The following is a 23,177-nucleotide window of genomic DNA, read 5'->3' on the forward strand; positions in this document are numbered from 1 at the left end:
CTCGGTTAACCCAGCATGGGTTCAAAGAATTAAACAACCGCTTGTTTTCTCAACCTTCCAGGCCCCTGAAAAATGTCTTCTTCCTATCTGCTGCCTACCCACCTTGGTTTCAAGTCAAAGTTTTTCTATTCACAGACAATGAAGCTGAAGCTTTGAGCTCTGCCAGTAGAAAATCATTTCTGGTATATGGTGTTTCAAATCTTTACTCAGTTTCACTAAGATCAATTTCCCTCCATTCTCTGTATATCCTAGGTTCCCTTTTGCTCTCCCTCCCCTGAATTTGCTTTTATCTGGTGGCCTGAATACCCAGGTCTTCGCACCAGCATATCTTAGTTCTTTGAAGCCACTGTCTCTGAAAGGCTTCCCAAGTTTTTTTTTATAACCCTGCCCTCCTGGTCACAAGCATACAGCTACTAATCTCCCATCCAAGATCACCACCCCATTGTATATGCCAGGTACATAATTAGCATAATAATCTCCCCTACCTTAAAAAATACACCTGCATTTTAAAGCTGGTTTCTCCTAGAGCCTTGGCAAGCTCAACACCCTTAAATCTACATCATTCCTGTGGAGCAATGCTCTTTACCAAGGATATGCATGTAGTGAAGACAAAGCAGCACACAATGCAAAGGTGCCTTTATCATAATACATCCCCCTACCCTCACTTCTGATGTCACCATCTATGGCTCCTCACTACTTATCCCAAACTCTCAAGCCTGGCTCAAGACCAATTACACTTCTAGCTTCCACTGTCTGGCCCCACTCTTGTTTTCCTATATTCCACATGCAGAAACTGCCAGCTCCACTTAGGCGTTTCTTCTTTAACCAGGCTTTTCTCGTCCCTGTTCCATGTCACTGGTCTTGCCTTCTGCATTATTCAAACTCTACCCGATCTTTGCAGTTTGATTAAAATCTCACATCCTCCCTGACATCTTCCTCATCCATCCCAGTCTACTCTTATTAAAACAAACAAAAAAACCCCAAAAGTACAGAATTTAGAATTCCTTCACCAAGTTCTACTCCTGAGAAACAGACACTGTTAAAAATTGGAATGTATCCTTTCTATGTGTCTGCAATCACACACACACACACACACACACACACACACACACACACACACGACATAGCTCATATTTTTCCTATTAACTAAGCTAAGTAGAAGATAGTACGAGGCAGCAGAGAACATAGATAGGCAGATCTGGTTGTGAATTCTGACTAACAATGTGATCTTGGGCAAGTTACTTGATTGATTTTTCTGAGCCTCGATCTCCTCATGTATGCAATGAGGACAACTACCCTGCAAAGCCGTTGAGAGAATTAAGTGAGATAATGCTTATAAAGTGGTTTTGCACAAAGAGCACAGCACATATTAAACATGCCAATTAACCACCTTTTAATGAGATAATGTACAATTTTTGGTGCAAGGATGGCTTGATCAACAGCTGCTACCTACCTTTAGGGCCAAGACTGTCATCTTTTTTACTGCTCAAAGCACCAACACCAGTGAGTGGGTGGGGAAACACATGTACACACACAAATGAAATAGCTGTTTCATTAGGTTTGCAGACACACTCTGACAGACTTACATGTCTTCCGGTATACACCTCTCTCTAATCTTAAATCCTAACTAGAAGTTCAGGATTACTAAGGTAGAAAAGGGGTAGGACCAGATTCAAATAAGGGAACTCACTTACTGGGTTGTGACTATAAAGCTAATACAGAGAAAAAGAGCAGAGTCAGCATAGCAAAGTTTTAAGAAAATGGACTCTGAAGCCAGACTCCCTGGATTTGAATCCTGACTACACCCCTTACCAGCTGTATCAACTGGGGTGAGTTACTTAATCTCATTTTCTTCCTGGACCTTAAATAAAGGGGGGAGGAGGGAGAAGTTACATACTACCAGTGCCTACCTCATAGAGTTATGAAAAGCAAATAAGTTAATATTTGGAAAGTGCTTTGAAGGGTGCTGGCTGACGCGTAAGTGCTATTTAAATATTCGTGTTTTTTTTTTTTTAAATCAACAGGTGGCAAGAGCCTTTACACTCTTGAGTGAATCAGACTAAGAGAGGCTGTGGCATGTTATAAAACTATCCTTGCTCGTTGTTTAAAATAAGCCCCCAGTCGAGAATGGTAGACGTGGGAAAACAGAAACCATCCTGGATATCCGAATCTACCCTTACCCTTAGGTGCGGGGAAGGACAGTTCCGAGGGGCACGGGGGCTAGGACGGAGTGGTTGAAGGGCTCAGGAACAGACGAAGGGGATGGGGGTGGGGGCAAGGACGCGGACTCAGTTAACAGGGCCCTTCTGGTTTCGGGGGCAGCCTCCTCCGCCTCTCAACTGTCCAGCCAAGCTCTGGCCAAGAAGACCCGCTGCCTCCTCCCCACGCCCAGTCCAGAGTCGCAGCGCACAGCCCGGACCTTCCGAAGGCCCTGCGGCAGCCGGACTCCGAAGCTCACCGGGTAGCCGTGGCACCACCTCTGAATCCTTGACAACCGCAGCCCGGATGATGATAGACTACAAAGGCCGGAAGTGCGTCACACCGCCGCTCTCCGGAGGAACAGCGGTTCTGGCCGCGTTCCTTCTAGTAAGCCCGGAGGTTTTCACACCTCTGTGGTCGCCACGCTGAATCCCCTTCCAGGCGTAGTGAGGCGCTAAGTGGCATAGTCTCTTCCAAGGGGGTTAATATACAGTAATAACAGCTAATATAGCGTTTTACGCATACTAACTCATTTACACATGCTAACTCACTCTACATTAACAGTCCTGTGAGTTCGGTATAATTATCCCCATTTAGCAGATGAGGAACCTAAGGCACATTCCTTCTACATTTATCAGTTGCAAAGAAAGTTTCCTGCAAAGAAAGTTTTTGTGCACTTTACTTTCTCGCACGAGATATTCCAGGCTCATTTTACACTTTTTCTGCCTTAGACCTGGAATCCACCATTGCTCCATGAAGCTATGGTTCCTTTTAATGGAGAATAATATACAGAAACCAGGATCTAGATTTTGAAAACTAGATAAGCTCATTGCTACTGGGATAGGTCATTGCTTCTAGGCCCTATCAGTGGACCTTAGAGCTGGAATACAATATACATATGATAGGGATTTTATAAGATATTTCCAATTCAAATACAACTTCACAGATTTTTTTTTCATTTTCACCGTTGCACATTTGATTTTCCTTTCTTCCACAGTGAACACCCTGGTTCACAGCAGCATCAATATATTCACTCAATTTGCTCTTACAATCTTTTTTTTTTTAATTTTCAAAATTAAAATATCAACATCACTAGCAACAACACACCTACTATGTACAGTTCAAAATTTCTTTGCTTGCTTTATTTGTTCTTGAATTGTATCCCATTAAGGGAGTATAGTTCAGAGTACATATACGTACCTTATTTGAATTCTTTTCTCTGTGTAGTTATGTTATAAACTTGATATACAGTTAGTCATTTGTTTCTGTTTTAATTTCAAGATTTGCTTTCCTTTCATCTTTTTCATTTCCTTTCTGAACATGCAAAACAGCTCAAAATCAAAATTATATAAAAAGATATATTCAGAGTTTTGCTTCCATCCTAATTCCTTTATCTTATATATACTCTTGTTCCATTTTCATTAGTTTTTAATTTATCCTTTCCTTCCTACTTCCTTCTCTCATCCCTTCCCTTCCTTCCTTTCTTTTACAAAAATAAGTGTTTACCCTTTTACCACTATAAGTTATATTATACATACTCTTTTGCATCTTGCTTTATAACTTAATAGAATAACCTGGAAATTATTCTAAATCTGTTCATAGAAATATTCCTCTTTTTCTCTTTACAGTGGTGTAGCACTCCATTGCGTAGATGTACCATTATTTTTTCAACCAGTCTCTTAGGGATGGGTATTTGGATTGTTTCCAATATTTTGCTTTAACAAATAATGCTGCAATGAACAATGAAGAGAGGAGAGGAGAGAAGTGTCTTTGTAAGGGTTGTATCATTTTGCACTTTCAACAGCAATGCAAGATAGTGCCTGTTTTCACACTGCCTCCCCAACTGTATGTTCTCAGGCTTTTGAATGTTGCCAATATGATAGGTCATTAGGTATTTGTTAAGAAACCGCAAACTGAAAGCTGAAATCCCTGTTAAAAATGAATTCACAGTGCCAAATGTTGGCAAGGATTATGGAGCAATGGAAATTTTCATACACTGTTGATGAGAGTGTAAATTGGCAACAACATTTTTGGGAAATTCTTTGGTGTATCTGCTGAAGTTGAACATATGCATATTCTATGACCAAAGAGTTTCACTTCTAGTTATATTGCTGCCAGAAATGCATATATATTTACATCTAAAGACACACTTTAGCAGCATTTTTTATAGCTCTAAACTGGAGACAACCCAAAAGTCTATTAAGAATAAGATTGGTACAAAAATTGAAATTTATCCATACAATAAAATACTATGCAATAATGAAAATGAATGAACTACAGCTACAAGCCACAGTGATAAATTTCACAAACGTAATAATGAGTGAAAGAAGCCAGACACAAAAAGATACATACTTCATGGTCCCATTTATATAAAGTTCAAAACAGGCAAAACTAATATGTGTTAGAAGTCACAATAGGGAGTAGGAAAGGAATAGTTTGGGAGGGAGCGCAACTGGGGTCTTCTGGGGAACTGGTAATGATCTATTTTTTGATGTTGGTGGTGATTATGTGGGTGGTTTCACTCTGTGAATTTCATTTAGTTGTACACCTGTGATTTGTGTACTTTCTACATATGTATACAATATTTCAATAAAGTTTTTTTTTAATTCAAACCATTTTTTACAGCTGAAAAAACTAAAGTTCAGAGAAATGAAGTGTATTGCTGAGGTCAGCAGAACCAGGACTCAAATCCATGTTTCCTGATCAGCTATCTCCCTTGGCTCTGAGGGATCAGTGCCTAGGAATCCTTACATACAGATCCTAAAGGGGCCCTTTTTTTGGTTGCAGGTTTAACACAGTGTCCATTACACAAAAATGAAGTTATCAGTAATGCTTAAATATATATGTATGACAATCTTCTTACTCAACTATTCTACCTTATGTGAAATGCATTCCAAATAGAGATAGAGGTGGCCTTAATAAATATAAAGCCTAAAGTGACTTAAAATTATTATACAAGCCATAAGGTGATAACTATGATTATATAGAAACATGCAAAGTTTTTCTTAAATAAGAGTAATTGCTAACAATAGAGCAGAAAAATCCTAAACACAGAAAATAAAATTATGTAAAATTATACACCTATTTATATCTATCAATCTCTCTAAATACACAATGTAAGAAATGAAAATAATTCTTAAATTAAGAGGTAGGATTCCAGAGGAATATTTTTCTTTAAAAAAGTTCTTTGATACCATTTAGGAATGGATTTAAACTCTTACTGAAGAAAGCTTAGTGAGTTTAGTGAACTCACTGAAGAAAGCTTAGTGAAACTCCAACTCAGGAGTTTTATCAATTCTCATTCCCCACTTTCCTCTTTTCCTTCTCCTTGTTCTATTCCTCCCCTCTTAATATCCACTAGACCACTATATCTCCTGGTTCTCATTTTGTTCCTTGCACACATTATCATTCATTCATGCATTCATTCATCTGTTCATTGATCTTTTAGCACAAATTTATTGAGTTGGTACCTGCACGTCAAGATGGCAGAGTAGAAGGACATGTGCTCACTCCCTCTTGCGAGAGCACCAGAATCACAATTAACTGCTGAACAATCATCGACAGGAAGACACTGGAACTCACCAAATAAGATACTCCACATCCAAAGACAAAGGAAAAGCCACAGTGAGATGGTAGGAGGGGTGCAATCACAATAAAATCAAATTCCATAACTACTGGGTGGGTGACTCAAAAACTGGAGAACAATTATACCACAGAAATCCACCCACTGAAGTGAAGGTTCTGAGCCCCATGTCAGGCTTCCCAACCTGGGGGTCCAGCAATGGGAGGAGGAATTCCCAGAGAATCAGGCTTTGAAGGCTAGCAGGATTTGATTGCTGGACTTCTACAGGACTTGGGGAAACAGAGACTCCACTCTTGGAAGGCACACACAAAGTAGTATGCACATCAGGACCTAGGGGGAAGGAGCAGTGACCCCATAGGAGACTGAACCAGACCTACCTGCTAGTGTTGGAGGGTCTCCTGCAGAGGCAGGGGATGCCTGTGGTTCACTACGGGGACAAGGACACTGGCAGCAGACGTTCTGGGAAGTACTCCTTGGCATGAGCCTTCCAGGCGTCCGCCATTAGCCCCACCAAAGAGCCTGTAGCCTCCAGTGCTGGGTCGCCTCAGGCCAAAAAACCAACAGGGAGGGAACTCAGCCCCACCCATCAGCAGACAAGTGGATTAAAGTTTTACTGAGCTCTGTCCACCAGAGCAACACCCAGCTCTAACCACCACCAGTCCCTCCCATCAGGAAACTTGCACAAGCCTCTTAGATAGCCTCATCCACCAGAGGACAGACAGCAGAAGCAAGAAGAACTGCAGTCCTGCAGCCTGTGGAATGAAAACCACATTCACAGAAAGATAGACAAAATGAAAAGGCAGAGGACTATGTACCAGATGAAGGAACAAGATAAAACCCCAGAAAAACAATTAAATGAAGTGGATAGGCAACCTTCCAGAAAAAGAATTCACAATAATGATGTAAAGATGATCCAGGACCTTGGAAAAAGAATGGAGGCAAAGATTGAGAAGATGCAAGAAATGTTTAACAAAGACCTAGAAGAATTAAAGAACAAACACCTAGAAGAACTAAAGAACAAACAAAACAGAGATGAAAAATACAATAACTGAAATGAAAAATACACTAGAAAGGGGACTTCCCTGGTGGTGCAGTGGTTAAGAATCTGCCTGCTAATGCAGTGGACACGGGTTTGAGTCCTACCTTGGAAGATCCCACATTCCATGGAGCAAATAAGCCCATGTGCCACAACTACTGAGCCTGCACTCTACAGCCTGTGAGCCACAACTACGGAGCCCACGTGCCACAACTACTGAAGCCCACATGCCTAGAGCCCGTGCTCTGCAACAAGAGAAGACACCACAATGAGAAGCCTGTGCACCTCAAAAAAGAGTAGTCCCTGCTCGCCACAACTAGAGAAAGGCCACGTGCAGCATTGAAGACCCAATGCAGCCAAAAATTAATAAATAAATAAATTTATAAAAAAAGAAACAATAGAAGGAATCAATAGTATAATAACTGAGGCAGAAGAACGGATAAGTCACCTGGAAGACAGAATGGTGGAATTCACTGCCGTGGAACACAACAAAGAAAAAAGAATGAAAAGAAATGAAGACAGCTGGAGAGACCTCTGGGACAACATTAAATGTAACAACATTCTCATTATAGGGGTCCCAGAAGGAGGAGAGAGAGAGAAAGGACCCGAGAAAATATTTGAAGAGATTATAGTCAAAAACTTCCCTAACATGGGAAAGGAAATAGCCACCCAAGTCCAGGAAGTGCAGAGAGTCCCAGGCAGGATAAACCCAAGGAGAAACACGCTGAGACACATAGTAATCAAATTGACAAAAATTAAAGACAAAGAAAAACTATTGAAACCAACAAGGGAAAAACGACAAATAACATACAAAGGAACTCCCATAAGGTTAACAGCTGATTTCTCAGCAGAAACTCTACAAGCCAGAAGGGAGTGGAACAATATATTTAAAGTGATGAAAGGGAAGAACCTACAACAAAGATTACTCTACCCGGCAAGGATCTCATTCAGATTCGACGGAGAAATCAAAACCTTTACAGACAAGCAAAAGCTAGGAGAATTCAGCACCACCAAACCAGCTCAACAACAAATGCTAAAGGAACTTCTCTAAGTGGGAAACACAAGAGAAGAAAAGGACCTACAAAAACACACCCAAAACAATACAGAAAATGGTAATAGGAACATACACATCAAAAATTACCTTAAATGTGAATAGATTAAATGCTCCAACCAAAAGACACAGGCTTGCTGAATGGATACAAAAACAAGACCCCTATATATGCTGTCTACAAGAGACCCACTTCAGCCCTAGGGACACATTCAGACTGAAAGTGAGGGGATGGAAAAAGATATTCCATGCAAATGGAAAGCAAAAGAAAGCTGGAGTAGCAACACTCGTATCAGATAAAACAGACTTTAAAATAAAGAATGTTACAAGAGACAAGGAAGGACACTATATAATGATCAACGAATAATTCCAAGAAGAAGATATAACAATTATAAATATGTATGCACCCAACATAGGAGCACCTCAATACATAAGGCAAATGCTAACAGCTATAAAAGAGGAAATCGACAGTAACACAATAAGAGTGGAGGACTTTAACACCTCACTTACACCAGTGGACAGATCATCCAGATGGAAAATTAATAAGGAAACACAAGCTTTAAATGACACAATAGACCAGATAGATTTAACTGATATTTATAGGACATTCCACCTAAAAACAGCAGATTACACTTTCTTCTCAAGTGCACACAAAACATTTTCCAGTGTAGATCACATCTTGTGTCACAAATCAAGCCTCAGTAAATTTAAGAAAATTGAAATCATATCAAGCATCTTTTCCGACCACAACGCTATGAGATTAGAAATCAATTACAGGGAAAAAAATGTAAAAAACACAAACACATGGAGGCTAAATAATATGTTACTAAATAACCAAGAGATCACTGAAGAAATCAAAGAGGAAATCAAAAAATACCTAGAGACAAATGACAACAAAAACACGACGATGCAAAACCTATGGGATGCAGCAAAAGCAGTTCTAAGAATGAAGTTTATAGCAAAACAATCCTACCTCAAGAAAAAAGAAAAATCTCAAACAATCTAACCTTACACCTAAAGGAACTAGAGAAAGAAGAGCAAGCAAAACCCAAAGTTTGTAGAAGGAAAGAAATCATAAAGATCAGAGCAGAAATAAATGAAATAGAAACAAAGAAAACAATAGCAAAGAACAATAAAACTAAAAGCTGGTTCTTTGAGAAGATAAAGAAAATTGGTAAACCTTTAGCCAGACTCATCAAGAAAAAGAGGGAGAGGACTCAAATCAATAAAATTAGAAATCAAAAAGGAGAAGTTACAATGGACACTGCAGAAATACAAAGCATCATAAGAGACTACTACAAGCAACTCTATGCCAATAAAATGGACAACCTGGAAGAAATGGACAAATTCTTAGAAAGATACAAACTTCCAAGACTGAACCAAGAAGAAATAGAAAATATAAACAGACCAATCACAAGCACTGAAATTGAAACTGTGATTAAAAATCTGCCAACAAACAAAAGTCCAGGACCAGATGGCTTCACAGGCGAATTCTATCAAACATTTAGAGAAGAGCTAACACCCATCCTTCTCAAACTCTTCCAAAAATCGCAGAGGAAGAAACACTCCCGAACTCATTCTATGAGGCCACCATCACCCTGATACCAAAACCAGACAGAGATACTACAAAAAAAGAAAATTACAGGGACTTCCCTGGTGGTGCAGTGGTTGAGAGTCCGCCTGCCGATGCAGGGGACACGGGTTTGGGCCCTGGTCTGGGAGGATCCCACATGCCGCGGAGCAACTGAGCCTGTGAGCCACAACTACTGAGCCTGCGCGTCTGCAGCCTGTGCTCCGCAACAGGAGAGGCCGCGATAGTGAGAGGCCCGTGCACCGCAATGAGGAGTGGCCCCTGCTCGCCGCAACTACAGAAAGCCCTCACACACAAACGAGGACCCAACACAGCCAAAAGTAAATAAATAAATTTATTTAAAAAAAAAAAGAAAAGAAAATTACAGACCAATATCATTGAAGAATATAGATGCAAAAATCCTCAAAAAACACTAGCAAACAGAATCCAACAGCACATTAAAAGGATCATACACCATGATCAAGTGGGATTTATCCCAGGGATGCAAGGATTCTTCAGTATATGCAAATCAATCAATGTGATACACCATATTAACAAACTGAAGAATAAAAACTATATGATCATCTCAATAGATGCAGAAAAAGCTTTTGACAATATTCAACACCCATCTATGATAAATACCCTCCAGAAAGTGGGCATAGAGGGAACCTACCTCAACATAATAAAGGCCATATATGACAAACCCATAGCAAACATCATTCTCAATGGTGAAAAACTGAAAGCATTTCCTCTAAGATCAGGAACAAGACAAGGATGTCCACTCTCACCACTATGATTCAGCATAGTTTTGGAAGTCCTAGCCACGGCAATCAGAGAAGAAAAAGAAATAAAAGGAATACAAATTGGAAAAGAAGAAGTAAAACTGTCACTGTTTGCAGATGACATGATACTATACATAGAGAATCCTAAAGACGCCACCAGAAAACTACTAGAGCTAATCAATGAATTTGGTAAAGTTGCAGGATACAAAATTAATGCACAGAAATCTCTTGCATTCCTATACACTAACAAGGAAAGACCAGAAAGAGAAATTAAGGAAACAATCCCATTCACCATTTCAACAAAAAGAATAAAATACCTAGGAATAAACCTACCTAAAGAGATAAAAGACCTGTACTCAGAAAACTATAAGACACTGATGAAAGAAATCAAAGATGACACAAACAGATGGAGAGATATACCACGTTCTCAGATTGAAAGAATCAATATTGTGAAAATGACTATACTACCCAAAGCAACCTAGAGATTCAATGCAATCCCTATCAAATTACCAATGGCATTTTTTTACAGAACTAGAACAAAAAATCTTAAAATTTGTATGGAGACACAAAAGACCCTGAATAGCCAAAGCAGTCTTGAGGGGAAAAAAATGGAGCTGGAGGAATCAGACTCCCTGACTTCAGACTATAGTACAAAGCTACAGTAATCAAGACAATAGGGTACTGGCACAAAAACAGAAATATAGATCAATGGAACAGGATAGAAAGCCCAGAGATAAACCCACGCACCTATGGTCAACTAATCTATGACAAAGGAGGCAAGGATATACAATGGAGAAAAGACAGTCTCTTCAATAAGTGGTGCTGGGAAAACTGGACAGCTACATGTAAAAGAATGAAATTAGAATACTCCCTAACACCATCCACAAAAATAAACTCAAAATGGATTAAAGACCTAAATGTAAGACTGGACACTATAAAATTATTAGAGGAAAACATAGGAAGAACACTCTTTGACATAAATCACAGCAAGACCTTTTTTAACCCACCTCCTAGAGTAATGGAAATAAAAACAAAGATAAACAAATGAGACCTAATGAAACTTAAAAGCTTTTGCACAGCAAAGGAAACTATAAACAAGACGAAAATACAACCCTCAGAATGGGAGTAAATATTTGCAAATGAAACAATGGACCAAGGATTAATCTCCAAAATATATAAACAGCTCATGCATCTCAATATTAAAAAAAAAAAACCCAATCAAAAAATGGGCAGAAGACCTAAATAGACATTTCACCAAAGAAGACATACAGATGGCCAAGAGGCACATGGAAAGCTGCTCAACATCACTAATTATTAGAGAAATGCAAATCAAAACTACAATGAGATATCACCTCACACCAGTTAGAATGGGCATCATCAGAAAATCTACAAACCACAAATGCTGGAGACGGTATGGAGAAAAGGGGACCCTCTTGAACTGTTGGTGGGAATGTAAATTGATACAGCCATTATGGAGAACAGTATGGAGTTTCCTTAAAAAACTAAAAATACAATTACCTTATGACCCAGCAATCCCACTACTGGGCATATACCCAGAGAAAACCGTAATTCAAAAAGACACATGCACCCCAACGTTCATTGCAGCACTATTTACAATAGCTAGGTCATGGAAGCAACCTAAATACCCATTGACAGAGGAATGGATAAAGAAGATGTGGTACATATATACAATGGAATATTATTCAGCCATAAAAAGGAACAATATTGGGTCATTTGTAGAGACGTGGATGGACCTAGAGACTGTCATACAGAGTGAAGTAAGTCAGAAAGAGAAAAACAAATATCCTATAACAATGCATATGTGTGGAATCTAGAAAAATGGTACAGATGAACCGGTTTAGAGACATGGATGTAGAGAGGAAACGTATGGACACAAGGAGGAAAAGCGGGGGTGGGGTGGTGGGGGGATGAATTGGGAGATTGGGATTGACATATATACACTAATATGTATAAAATAGATAACAAATAAGAACCTGCTGTATAACAATAAAATAAAATTCAAAAAAAAGGATACTTCAAAAATAAAATAAAATAAAAAGATAAAGTTAAAAAAAAGAAAAAGAAAAACCCTTCACAAATAATCCATGACCAGAGCTGCTGTAAGTAAAAATAGATGGTCACTCACAGCACACACACACACGAGTTAGTACCTGCACTTTAGAACTCAAAATGCCATGACTTTATTTGGGACTGTGGCAGGCTGTTGATTGCCTACTAAATAAGTAGCTCCTTTTTATTAGATAACAGAAATCTAACTTTTTATTTGTGTCCTTTGGCACCTGGAATAAAGATTACATTTCTCAGCTACCCTTGCAGCTGAGTTGTGGTCATGTGACTAAATTCTGGCTAATTCAGTATAAGAAGAAATATATTGTCCTGAGAAGGCTCCGAGAAAGATGCTGACTGATCTGGGAGTCCCTTTTTGGCCCTTCCTGCTGACTGGAATGTAGAATTGATGGCTGGTGCTTCAGCAGCCATGCAGAGGATGGTGAAAAGTGGAAGGGACCTGGATCCCTGATGATTCCATGGAGTAAAAGCAACAACCCTAAACTATCTACCTTTAGACTTCTTTTACTCGAGAAGCATACAGCTTGTGTATTTTTCAGATCTTTATTACCAGTAGCTGATCATAAATTCTGATGTAGGTGTCTGTACTTTGACTCCCTATCTAGGGTTTTCTTTTCCTTTTTTTTTCCTTAAATGTGATGCCATCATCTCTGATTGAACCCACTATCTCTGCTTCCTTCTCTGAAACAATGATACTTAGGAAACGCAAGTTTGGAGGGAAGGCAGAGAATTAGAAAGAAATGATGCCTATGGTATTATAAGTGGTCTGAAAGAAAGGGAAGAGAGATTCCCAAGAGGGTCAATACTATTTAACCCAAGCCCTTTTTTTTTTTAGATTTTTTTTTCTTGTAATTAATTAATTAATTAATTTATTTATTTATTTTTTTGGCTGTGTTGGGTCTTCGTTTCTGTACGAGGGCTTTCTCTAGTTGCGGTGCGCGGGCCTCTCAGTGCCTCGGCCTCCTTGTTGCAGAGCACAAGCTCCAGACGCGCAGGCTCAGTAGTTGTGGCTCACGGGCCTAGTTGCTCTGCGGCATGTGGGATCCTCCCTGACCAGGGATCGAACCTGTGTCCCCTGCATCGGCAGGCAGAATCTCAACCACTGCGCCACCAGGGAAGCCCTCCCAAGCCCATTTTTAAGTGACACCTTAGGAGTACTGCATACAGCCTCTGGGAGGTTCAGTGCTCAGAAAGCTTGTTTATTCTAAGTGGAGTTACAGTAAGACATACATCAAATTTAACTGGAGAAACAACAAAGATAAGGAGGGCATTCAGGGCGTGAAGGGGGTTAGAATGGAAGACAAAGACATGGAAGCTGGAGTGTACTGGGGGGAGCTGGGGAAAGTGAGACCAATACAACAAGAGCAGAGAGCTCTTGTAGGATAGTGAAGAAAGTAACATTTCTTACTGGGACAAATTTGTAGAGGAGCCTCTTGAATGTCAGGTTGAGGAATTAAATACAGAAGCTTGAAGGCATTCACAAAAATCTATTGTAGAGGTTCAAGGGATCCTTGAGAGAATATATATTCTAATCCCATAATTCACAGATGAGGAATCTAAGGCCTAGAATGTGTGGGCGACTCGCCTAAGATCACACAGTGGCGTAGTGGATACTAGAACCTAGTATCTTTCCTCACCCCATGTCAACCCCCTTTTAAAGCAACATCTAACAAGTTACTAAGGTGTTGATCACCACACGTAAAGCAAAGGAAGAAAAAGCGAGGAAGAAAAGCAATGCCTAAACCTTTAACTACTCACTTGAGAAATGTTATGGTACTTTCAACTCTGGGTTATGGGTGTGCATTTTTCTCTAAATTTCATTGTGGATAGGATGAAACAGGCCATTTTGAAGCTTTACATTTTAAATTAGTCAGCCTTGAGGCCTAGAAATAGAAAATCTGGATTAGCTCACTCTGAGAATCTAGTCTGTAGATACTTTGATGTCAGAGAAATTGAGACGGTGACAGATATGGAGAGTGCTCATGTAGCTTCTCTGAATTCTACGAGAAACAAATGCTGCTTAACATTCTTACTACAGTAATTAAAGCAATGTGATTTTTTTCTTTTTTTTTTTGCCATGCCACTTGCAGGATTTTAGTTCCCTGACCAGGAATCGAACCTGAGCCCTCAGCAATGAGAGCTCAGAGTCCTAACCACTGGATCACCAGGGAATTCCCAAAGTGATTTTGATTAGTTGTGCTTTTTTTTTTTTATGTTGAAAAAGACCTGTTCTCTGTTTAAAGGCTCTTCCACACTTACTACACACAGGGTTTTTCTTTGTTGTGGATTCTCTGGTGTTCAGTAAGATGTAAGCTCAGTTGGAAGGCCTTCCCACACTTGTCACATTCTTAGGGTTTCTCCCCAGTGTGAATTCTGTGATGTCTAGTAAGGTCAGAACTTCCACTGAAGTCTTTTCCACATTCATCACATTCGTAGGGTTTTTCTCCTGTGTGAATTCGCTGATGTTTAGTAAGGTTTGAACTTTCTCTGAAAGCCTTCCCACAGTCATTGCACTGGTAACATTTCGTTAAGGTATGGTACCTCTGATGCTAAGTCCTGTGCTGTTACTGAAGGTTTTGCCACATTCATTGCACTCATAAGGCCCCTCCTCAGTGTGATTTCTTTGATGTTTCATAAGGACTGAGCCTTAACTAAAACTTTTGCCACAATGATTACACTGATAAGGTTTTTTGCCAGAGTGAATTATGAGGTGATTTAAAAGGGTTGTATTTTGACTGAAGGCTCTTCCACATTCTTTACACTGAAAGGGTTTTTCCCGTGTGGATTCTCTGATGTCCAATAAGATTCATGATGTGCATGAAGCTTTTCCCACACTGATCACATTTGTGTTCTTTCCCTTCCTCTGCGTTTCCTTCATGCCCTCCAAACCTGTCCTTGCATTCTCAAAGGTCTCCAAAATGAGCCCCCAAGAAAATGTTCCTGCCTCTGAAGATTCTGTTGAGTATCATCTTCTGTGATTCCATTCCTTTGGACACTTCTTGCTTTGCAGTCAACTTCCCAGTCTAAGGTTTGGTCTCACTTTCAAAAATAGGAAATGGATCATTTAAATGTCACTTTCTTTTTAAGCTTTTTATTATGGAAGATTTTAAACATATGTAAAAGTAAACAATAGAAATGTCACCTTTTTGAACTGATGAAATATTAAACTCCTAAGGGATCATTTATCTCTTTTCTAGTCATGCTCCTCCAACAATTAATAAATAGCTCTTATGTTCAATTAAGGAAAATGCTAGAAAGGAAAGTTGAAATAGACATATCCTAGGCATAAATAACCTATGTAATAATTACTAAGGTAGGATTGAGAATAATCTTTAACACCAAAAAGGGGCACTAATTTGTTAAAGTCTAAGTGTGTAAACAGTACTTTAAATTGCATTCAAATACAAGTACAGTTGTCCATTGGTATCTGCAGGGGATTGGTTCCAGGACCCATGCCTCCATACCAAAATCTGAAGATGCTTAAATCCCTTATATAAAATGGCATAGTATTTGCATATAACCTATGTACATCCTCCCATATACTTTAAATCATCTCCAGATTACTTATAATACCTAGTACAATGTAAATGCTATGGAAATAGTTGCCAGTGTGTTGCAAATTCAATCTTTACTTTTTGGAATGTTCTGGAATTTTTCTTCTGGATATTTTCGATCCACGGTTGGTTGAATAGGAGGATGTGCGACCCGCAGATACAAAGGGCCCACTGTATAGCAGAAAGGCAAAAGTGTATTTCCTCTATTGCTTGGAGAGAAAACCCTTTGTCTTAATCTTCCCCCACATGGAACATTGCTTGAAGATTCAGTGTAAACCAATAATTCCTTCAAACAAACTAACATCAGTATTGCTTTATGAACACAATAAAATACACATTCTTAGTGAAATTTGGCCTGAAGGAAATAAATTAAATGTCCCATCGAGCTCATTAAAATGGAGATTCCACTTGAACTCAAAGGAAATACTGGAAAAGGACTGATTTCTTGACTCTTCTGATCACTTTATTGCTTTTTCTGGAGATAGATTCTAAAGGGGATCAGGATGTAAAAAGGGAGACGCTTAGTAAACGGAAAGCACATTTGGCATGTAGAGAATGTGGAAAGGAAAAGGTGTAACAAACCTAGACTGGAGTGACACGTAGGGGAAGCTACTGACATGAAAAGACAAGAGAATTTAATGTGGAAGAGGACAGGAGAAAGGTAGTCAAAGTGAAAGGCTTAAAAGATGACTTTATCACTGATGGGTATAGAAAACTTACAGATACAGGGTAGGATAGGACATTTAGAAGGTCATTGTAAAGGACACTGTAAAACAGAGGTGGTATAAAAAGCAACAGAATGTGATAGTTTAATGCTTTAATGAAAACCAACATGGTATATGAAAACAGATAAAATAAAAATATTTTGCTTAAAAGACCAAGAATAAAGGTTGTACTTTGTAAAGAGAGAGGTAGATGAGCCAGGGAAGATTTCAGGTGAGAGTTAGGGTTAGAAACACTAATGATTAAGTTGTAAAGGATGGCTTTGGTCGGCCAAGTAGGAGCCTGCTACCCTAACCCACCTTCCCAGATAGATTCCTCCCTCTCCTGCTCACCTCTCTCGTAGGAAATGGGGTTTTCATCTTAATACTTTCTATATTTTGTGAATATAGAGTCATGCTTGAGCAGGGTCTCCACGTGCCAGAGCTGACAACTTGGTGACTGTTGTGCAGCTCCCAGAGATATCACCTCCTGCCAGAGCATTTCCTGTCCACCTGCTTGAGATGTGCCCTGGAGACAATTAGGGACCATTGGGCTTAGGAGGAAACTACTGTGAAAACCAGAGCTAAAACCTTAGGAAACAACTCCCATGGAGACAGAATTAGGAAAAAGGACTGAATGGGCTTAGCAGGAGAGATGAGACAGAAAAAGGAACTGACAGAAGCAATGACTCTTGACAGGGACAAAAGCTCACTGTTACCCTCACTGCTTTCCTATTGACCAAACTATTAAATGTGGTTAATTTAATGGTCTGATTGCCACAGCAGAACATCCTTCCTCTTCCCACCCGAAATTCCGGATCATCAAGTTCTCTCTCCAAATCTCCCAGCAAAGACATAGCCTCATCTCCATTCAATGGATGATGCTCCCGCACCCAAGCCTGGAGCTCCTCAGGCAGGATGGTCAGGAGCTGCTCCAACACCAGCAAGTGCAGGATCTGCTCCTTTTTATGATTCTCTGGGCTCAACCACTGACAGCAAAGTTCCTGGAGTTGGCTCAGAGCCTCCCTGTGTCCAGGTGTCTCCTGGTAGCAGAACCATCTAAAGTGTTGGCAGAAGACTTCCTGGCTGGACTGGCTATTCTGCTGCAAGTCAATTTCTTGTACAAAAAAGTTATCTTCCTCCACCTTTACTATCACAGGTCCCTCCTGGTTTTTTTTCATTCTGAATAATAAGATCTGTAGTCATTTTCTCTCAGGAGAGGGGTCCCTACAGATAGGTTCACACCCCAGGGAGACTCCCCTTTGCAAAATATAGAAAGTATTAAGATGTAAAACTGCCATCAGTTTAAAAACAACCACATGTATTATTAAACACTGCCTATACCACTTGAAGAAAAACACAACAGAAAAGGTTTTTGAAATCTGCCTAACAGTGATGTCGATGATTTGAGGATTTGACATTCTTGGTAATGGAAATTCATATGATTATTTTAGAAATGAAAAGAGTAATCTTTTTCCTATACTCACTCTACTCCAAACCTTTTCTATTTTAGACATGTTAAATGCAGTCTACCTGAGGCCCTTCACACTTGCGTGGAATGCTCTTACCCAGATATTAGCATAGGGCATTCCCTTGTTTCTTTAAAGTATGCTCAAAAATCATCTTCTTAAAGAGACATTTCTAGCTCATTGTATATAAAATAGTTTTCCGACCATTATCCACCCTCCTACTCTACTTTCTTTGTAACACTCACCACCAACTGACAACATATGTTTATTTGCCTTTTGTTTGTTACTCCACAATAATAGAAATGCCGTAAGAACAGGGGTTTTATCTATCAGTTTGGTACACTGCACCATTCTAAGTGCCAAAAGAATGTCTGGGACATATAAATCATCAATTAACTATCTGTTGAAAAAAATAATGACTAACAAAAGGTATTAACTCTAAGACTTTTTCAACAGCCTGCTCAGGAATTGTTTGCTTTAATACTGTGTGATACATAAACAAACAAGATTAGAGAAATAAGGCAGTGAAAATATTAACTAGAACGGGTCCACAATCCCTCCTCCACAATTTTGATGTCCCCCAGAGTTCTGAAAACCAAGAGTATTTTCATAAGTCATTTGATGGCAATACTCAAAGTGACATAAATTCATTTTGTAACAGCTTGGCTTGAAATGACATGAAATTATTTATAGTTTTAGAGTGAATATTCATATTTTGTTACAGAAATATTAATACTACTTTCTGTAATAAAATATGGGACTGCCCCAGACTCCTGGGGTGTTATGCATTCAATATACTATATACGCACCATGTTTTTAAAAAAATTCCTCAATCTGATTTCAAAAACACTTCTGACCCCAAGGACTAAAGAAAAGTGCCTGCTTTCTATGCGTCAAAGACTCACCAGATTCCAAAACAAGCCACCCCTCTTACACTCAGGAGTCCTCTGCTTCTCTGAAACCTCTGGGGCCCGGTCGGGGTAAGAAATCTGGGGTCGGGTCCGGGCACAAAGCCCAGTCTCCCACGTCAGGGGTCACTCCAGGAGACCAGCTCACGGCAGCCGGGATTGGAAAGGGGGGGAATGTCTCACACTGGACCCGGGCCGGCCCGCGTCGACCCCATGCTGCGGAGGTTGACCCCGGCTGCAGCTCTTCTCCCGACGCGCGCCCAAGCCCCACGTACCCGGAAGCCCAGAAAATCCACCTCTCTAAGGACCTGCAGATATCCCGGAAGCCACGCCCCAGAGCCACGCCCCTCTAGGAGTATCCATCTCTATGGCTGGCGCCTTCCAGCCGAGTCCAACAGGTTTCCAAGGTCGTCCCGTATAGCCCGAGAACTTCGCAGCAAACCAACTGCCAAGTCAACACCTGGTTAGTCCAGGAATGACCGCTCGGTATGACGATACTGATTTTTTTCTCTCCTTTCCTCTCCCCCCAAGTTTTATCAATCTCTCTCCATCCACCGCCATCCAAAAACCCAGCACGTTCCCGTTCACACAACGTATGTCTAGTATGCATTCTTCCATATTTTTCTCTCTGCTCATATAATCATGTACAGACATACACATTTATATGCAAAAAAATTTATATGCAAAAGATAGTGTGGTGCTTGAGAGCTTGGTTTCTGAGCTTGACTTGGAAATCTTGTTAGCTTTGTGCAATGGATCAAGTTACTTCATCTCTATGTGCCTCATTTTCCTTACCTGTAAAATGAGAATAATAGCACATATACCTAAAAGTTACTGTGAGTATTGAATGATTATCATGTAAAGGACCCCTGAAGCACAGTAGATACCAAACAAATGTTTGCTAATTATGTACATATGTAGGTTTTTGGCGGGGGGGGGGGGGGGGGGGAGGTGCATATTTGACTTTCTCTGTTTGGTCCTAAGTTGGAAGCAGGGATAAAAATGAGGAAGCTGTCAGTTATTAATCAAGTCCTTGCAATTTGGAGCCAATTGTTTCAGAAGTTATTGTTTGGTTTCTGGGGCTTGTTGCTAGAGTAGTGGACTGACTTCCTACAAGTCTGACTTACAGATAATAGGCTGGCTTCCTGGGCTGGTTATTATAGATAATTATGTTGGTTTCCTGGGCTGGTTGCTACAGATTTGGGGTCAGAGTTCTATCTGCATATATGATCTGGTCATTGTCTGCTTGGATACTCAGTGTTTTCATTTTTAAATGAGAAATATAAATATATTTATATTATAAATATAATTCTTATATTGATTTATACTATATCTATCCCATTAACACGCCATTATCTGCTCTACATACTTCAATCTGTTGTCTTCCTCTTAAAGTGAAAGTGTTCTTCAAATGTTTGATACTTTTGTTCTGCAGTTCATATTCTAGAACATCAACAATCTCTGTCGGTAATGTGTACCTGGGTGGAGGAGTGAAATTACAGGTCAACAACTGTTGCCACTCTGTATGGTTATTAACTATCCCAAGGAGTGAAGTGGAGAATGGTACAGACCAGCCTTTCTTACTTTATCTGTTGTAATTTATATCCATCTTTAGCCAGGCTCTGACATCATCCTGGTAGATCCAGTTCTAGACAGGTCCGCTAGAGTGGAAGACTGCTTTTGCTCTTAGTGATGAAGGAGGCAAGGATCCTCTCATGTTTGAGGGCCAGCTTATTCTCTAGCCCTGGCCTTCAAACCTCTTTCTTTAGGGTTCTGTTTTCCTCAAGGTAACAGGACTCAGCTAACTTCTATATTCCAAAGAATTTCTCACACTTAAAAAATATTAGTTTCTGACATCCACCAATTTCTTTCACATATCTATCATATATCCCAGTTTGGGTTAGCAGAAGGAACCAGGAAACCATGTCAGTTTGCAATCTCTTCTGAATTTTTAAAAACTTGTTTGTAAGGGGCTTCCCTGGTGGCGCAGTGGTTAAGAATCCGCCTGCCAATGCAGGCTACACGTGTTCGAGCCCTGGTCCGGGAAGATCCCACATGCCGCGGAGCAACTAAGCCCGTGTGCCACAACTACTGAGCCTGCGCTCTAGAGCCCGCGAGCCATAACTGCTGAAGCCCACGCCCCTAGAGCCCGCGCCCCTAGAGCCCGTGCTCTGCAACAAGAGAAGCCACCGCAATGAGAAGCCCGCACAACGAAGAGTAGCCCCCGCTCGCTGCAACTAGAGAAAGCAAAGACCCAACGCAGCCAAAAATAAATAAAAATAAAATAAATTTATATTTAAAAAAAAAAACTTGTTTGTAAGACTGAGTTTCGTCACATAATGATATATTGCCTATGTTTGCCCGTACGTAAAGTGTCTGTCACTAAATAGTGGTTGCTTATTTCAGGGTATTATACATATATATTTGTTAAGTCTTTATATATTTTATATAGAAAAAAACATAATATTGGCTACATTTTAAAGCAACAACTTTACTCTTGATGTTTATTTTGTTATATACATCTTTATTATTTCTATTCATCTTGTTTTGGTCTTTTTTTCCATATATTCAATTGTCAGAAATGTATTTCTCTTCCACAACTATGACAGAAAAGTATTTCATTTTTAATGAAAAGCTTTTTAAATGTTTAACTTCTTGATTCAAATTTAATTTGTTGTAATTTGTGGTATGAAGTATAGACTCAATTATTCAACATACCAACATCCGATAGAATCAATATTGTTTAATAATAGTGCTTCCTTGTCCTGTTGAAATAACTGTGGTTTGATAAGTTTTAGAAATAATTAAATGTACGAAGTCATAAAATAATTTTATATTTTTATCAATGAAAATTTTACACAGTTTTGATAATTATATTTTAAGGTTTTTAAAGTTCTAACATAATAAAACACTTTCCCAGGTAATTCCTTTCAGATTTGTTTCAGAACTTTACATGCCCTTAGCATTTTTCACTGATACTATACTAAAGGTTCCAAAGAATTTTCAAACTAACTTTTAGGGTTTTTTTTATGAAGATGCTTACTTTCATAAGAAAAGTATGATAATAAGAAACATATATTTGGTCTTTATTACCAGTTTCTGACCTAGAGCGTCTAAAACCCTTGGAATTTCCTGACTGATAGGGGTGATAGGAGCATCTTTTGTTATTCATAACAAGCCCCTTTCAGCTATATTTGAGTTTATCCTAAAGTGATTCTTGGTGGGCTCCTGTACGGCTTCAGAATGTGGGCTGGTTGCTAGAGGGAAGCATCCATGTGTTTAGAGGGTTGGAACTTTCAGCCCCATCCCCTGACTCTGGGGAGGGGAGGAGGCTGGAGATTGAGTTAGTCACGCACCGCCAATGATTTACATAATCATATGGGAACCTCCATAAAAAACCACTGAGCAATGAGGTTTGGAGAGCCTCCTAGTTGGTGACCACATTGAGGTGCAGGGGACCCATGCCCTGAAAGTGAGTGGAAGCTCTGCCCACTGCCCCTCCCTGTCATATTTTGCCCTATGCATATCTTACATTTGGCTGTTCCTGAGTTGTATTTTTTATAATACATTGGTAAAATATGTGAAATGTTCCCTTGAGGGGCTTCCCTGGTGGTCTAGAGGCTAAGACTCCGAGCTCCCAACGCAGGGGGCCCAGGTTCCATCCCTGGTCAGGGAACTAGATCCCACATGCTGCAACTAAAAGATCCCGCACGCTGCAACGAAGATCCCGAGTGCCACAACTAAGACCTGGCGCGGCCAAATAAATAAATATTTTAAAAAATGTTTTCTTGAGTTTAGTGAGCTGTTCTAGGAACCCTTGACTTTGTAGCTGGTTGGTCAGAAGTACAAGTGGCCTGAACTTGTGATTGGCATCTGAAGCAGAGGTATTAGAGCAGGTAGGTAGCTAGATATGAGCAGAGAAAGGGGGTGGGGGGCACGGGTCAGGTGACAGGAAACCTTACCTCTTGAGGCGACAGGGGTCCTAGAGGCAAAGAAAGGCGGCAAAAGGTGGGAATCTCTGGCTTCTGAATGTAACCTTTTGCTTGTTACGCTCTCATTACAATAAAATTAACCTTGCAGAAAAGAAGTACCCATGATGCACTGACACCATGACACTTACAATCAAGACCAAGAAAGGGCAAAAATTCCTCCTCCCCCGGGGAAGGTGGAGCTGGGATGAAAATCAGGATATTTGACCCCAAACCCCTCCCTCCTCAATGAATATTTTCTGCCCAATCA

General features: G+C 39.9%; 1 protein-coding gene across 6 annotated transcripts in view; it reads right to left on the minus strand.

The window, feature by feature from the left end:
* ZSCAN23 (zinc finger and SCAN domain containing 23) overlaps positions 1 to 23,176 on the minus strand; it is a 38,920-nt gene extending 15,744 nt beyond the window's left edge. For 3 of the 6 annotated variants that reach the window (XM_082415455.1, XM_082415454.1, XM_082415450.1), the window contains exons 1-2: positions 17,302 to 23,176; positions 2,181 to 17,252 (exon numbers count right to left, since the gene is read on the minus strand). The gene's annotated coding sequence lies outside the window, so the exon portion shown is untranslated. The remainder of the gene's footprint in view (positions 1 to 2,180; positions 17,253 to 17,301) is intronic. The other 3 variants (XM_082415451.1, XM_082415452.1, XM_082415453.1) reach the window with 3 other exon arrangements.
* Position 23,177: the final 1 nt, after the last annotated feature.

The sequence above is a fragment of the Balaenoptera physalus genome (assembly GCF_965194825.1).
Source record: "Balaenoptera physalus genome assembly, chromosome: 11".
Lineage (NCBI taxonomy): Eukaryota > Metazoa > Chordata > Mammalia > Artiodactyla > Balaenopteridae > Balaenoptera > Balaenoptera physalus.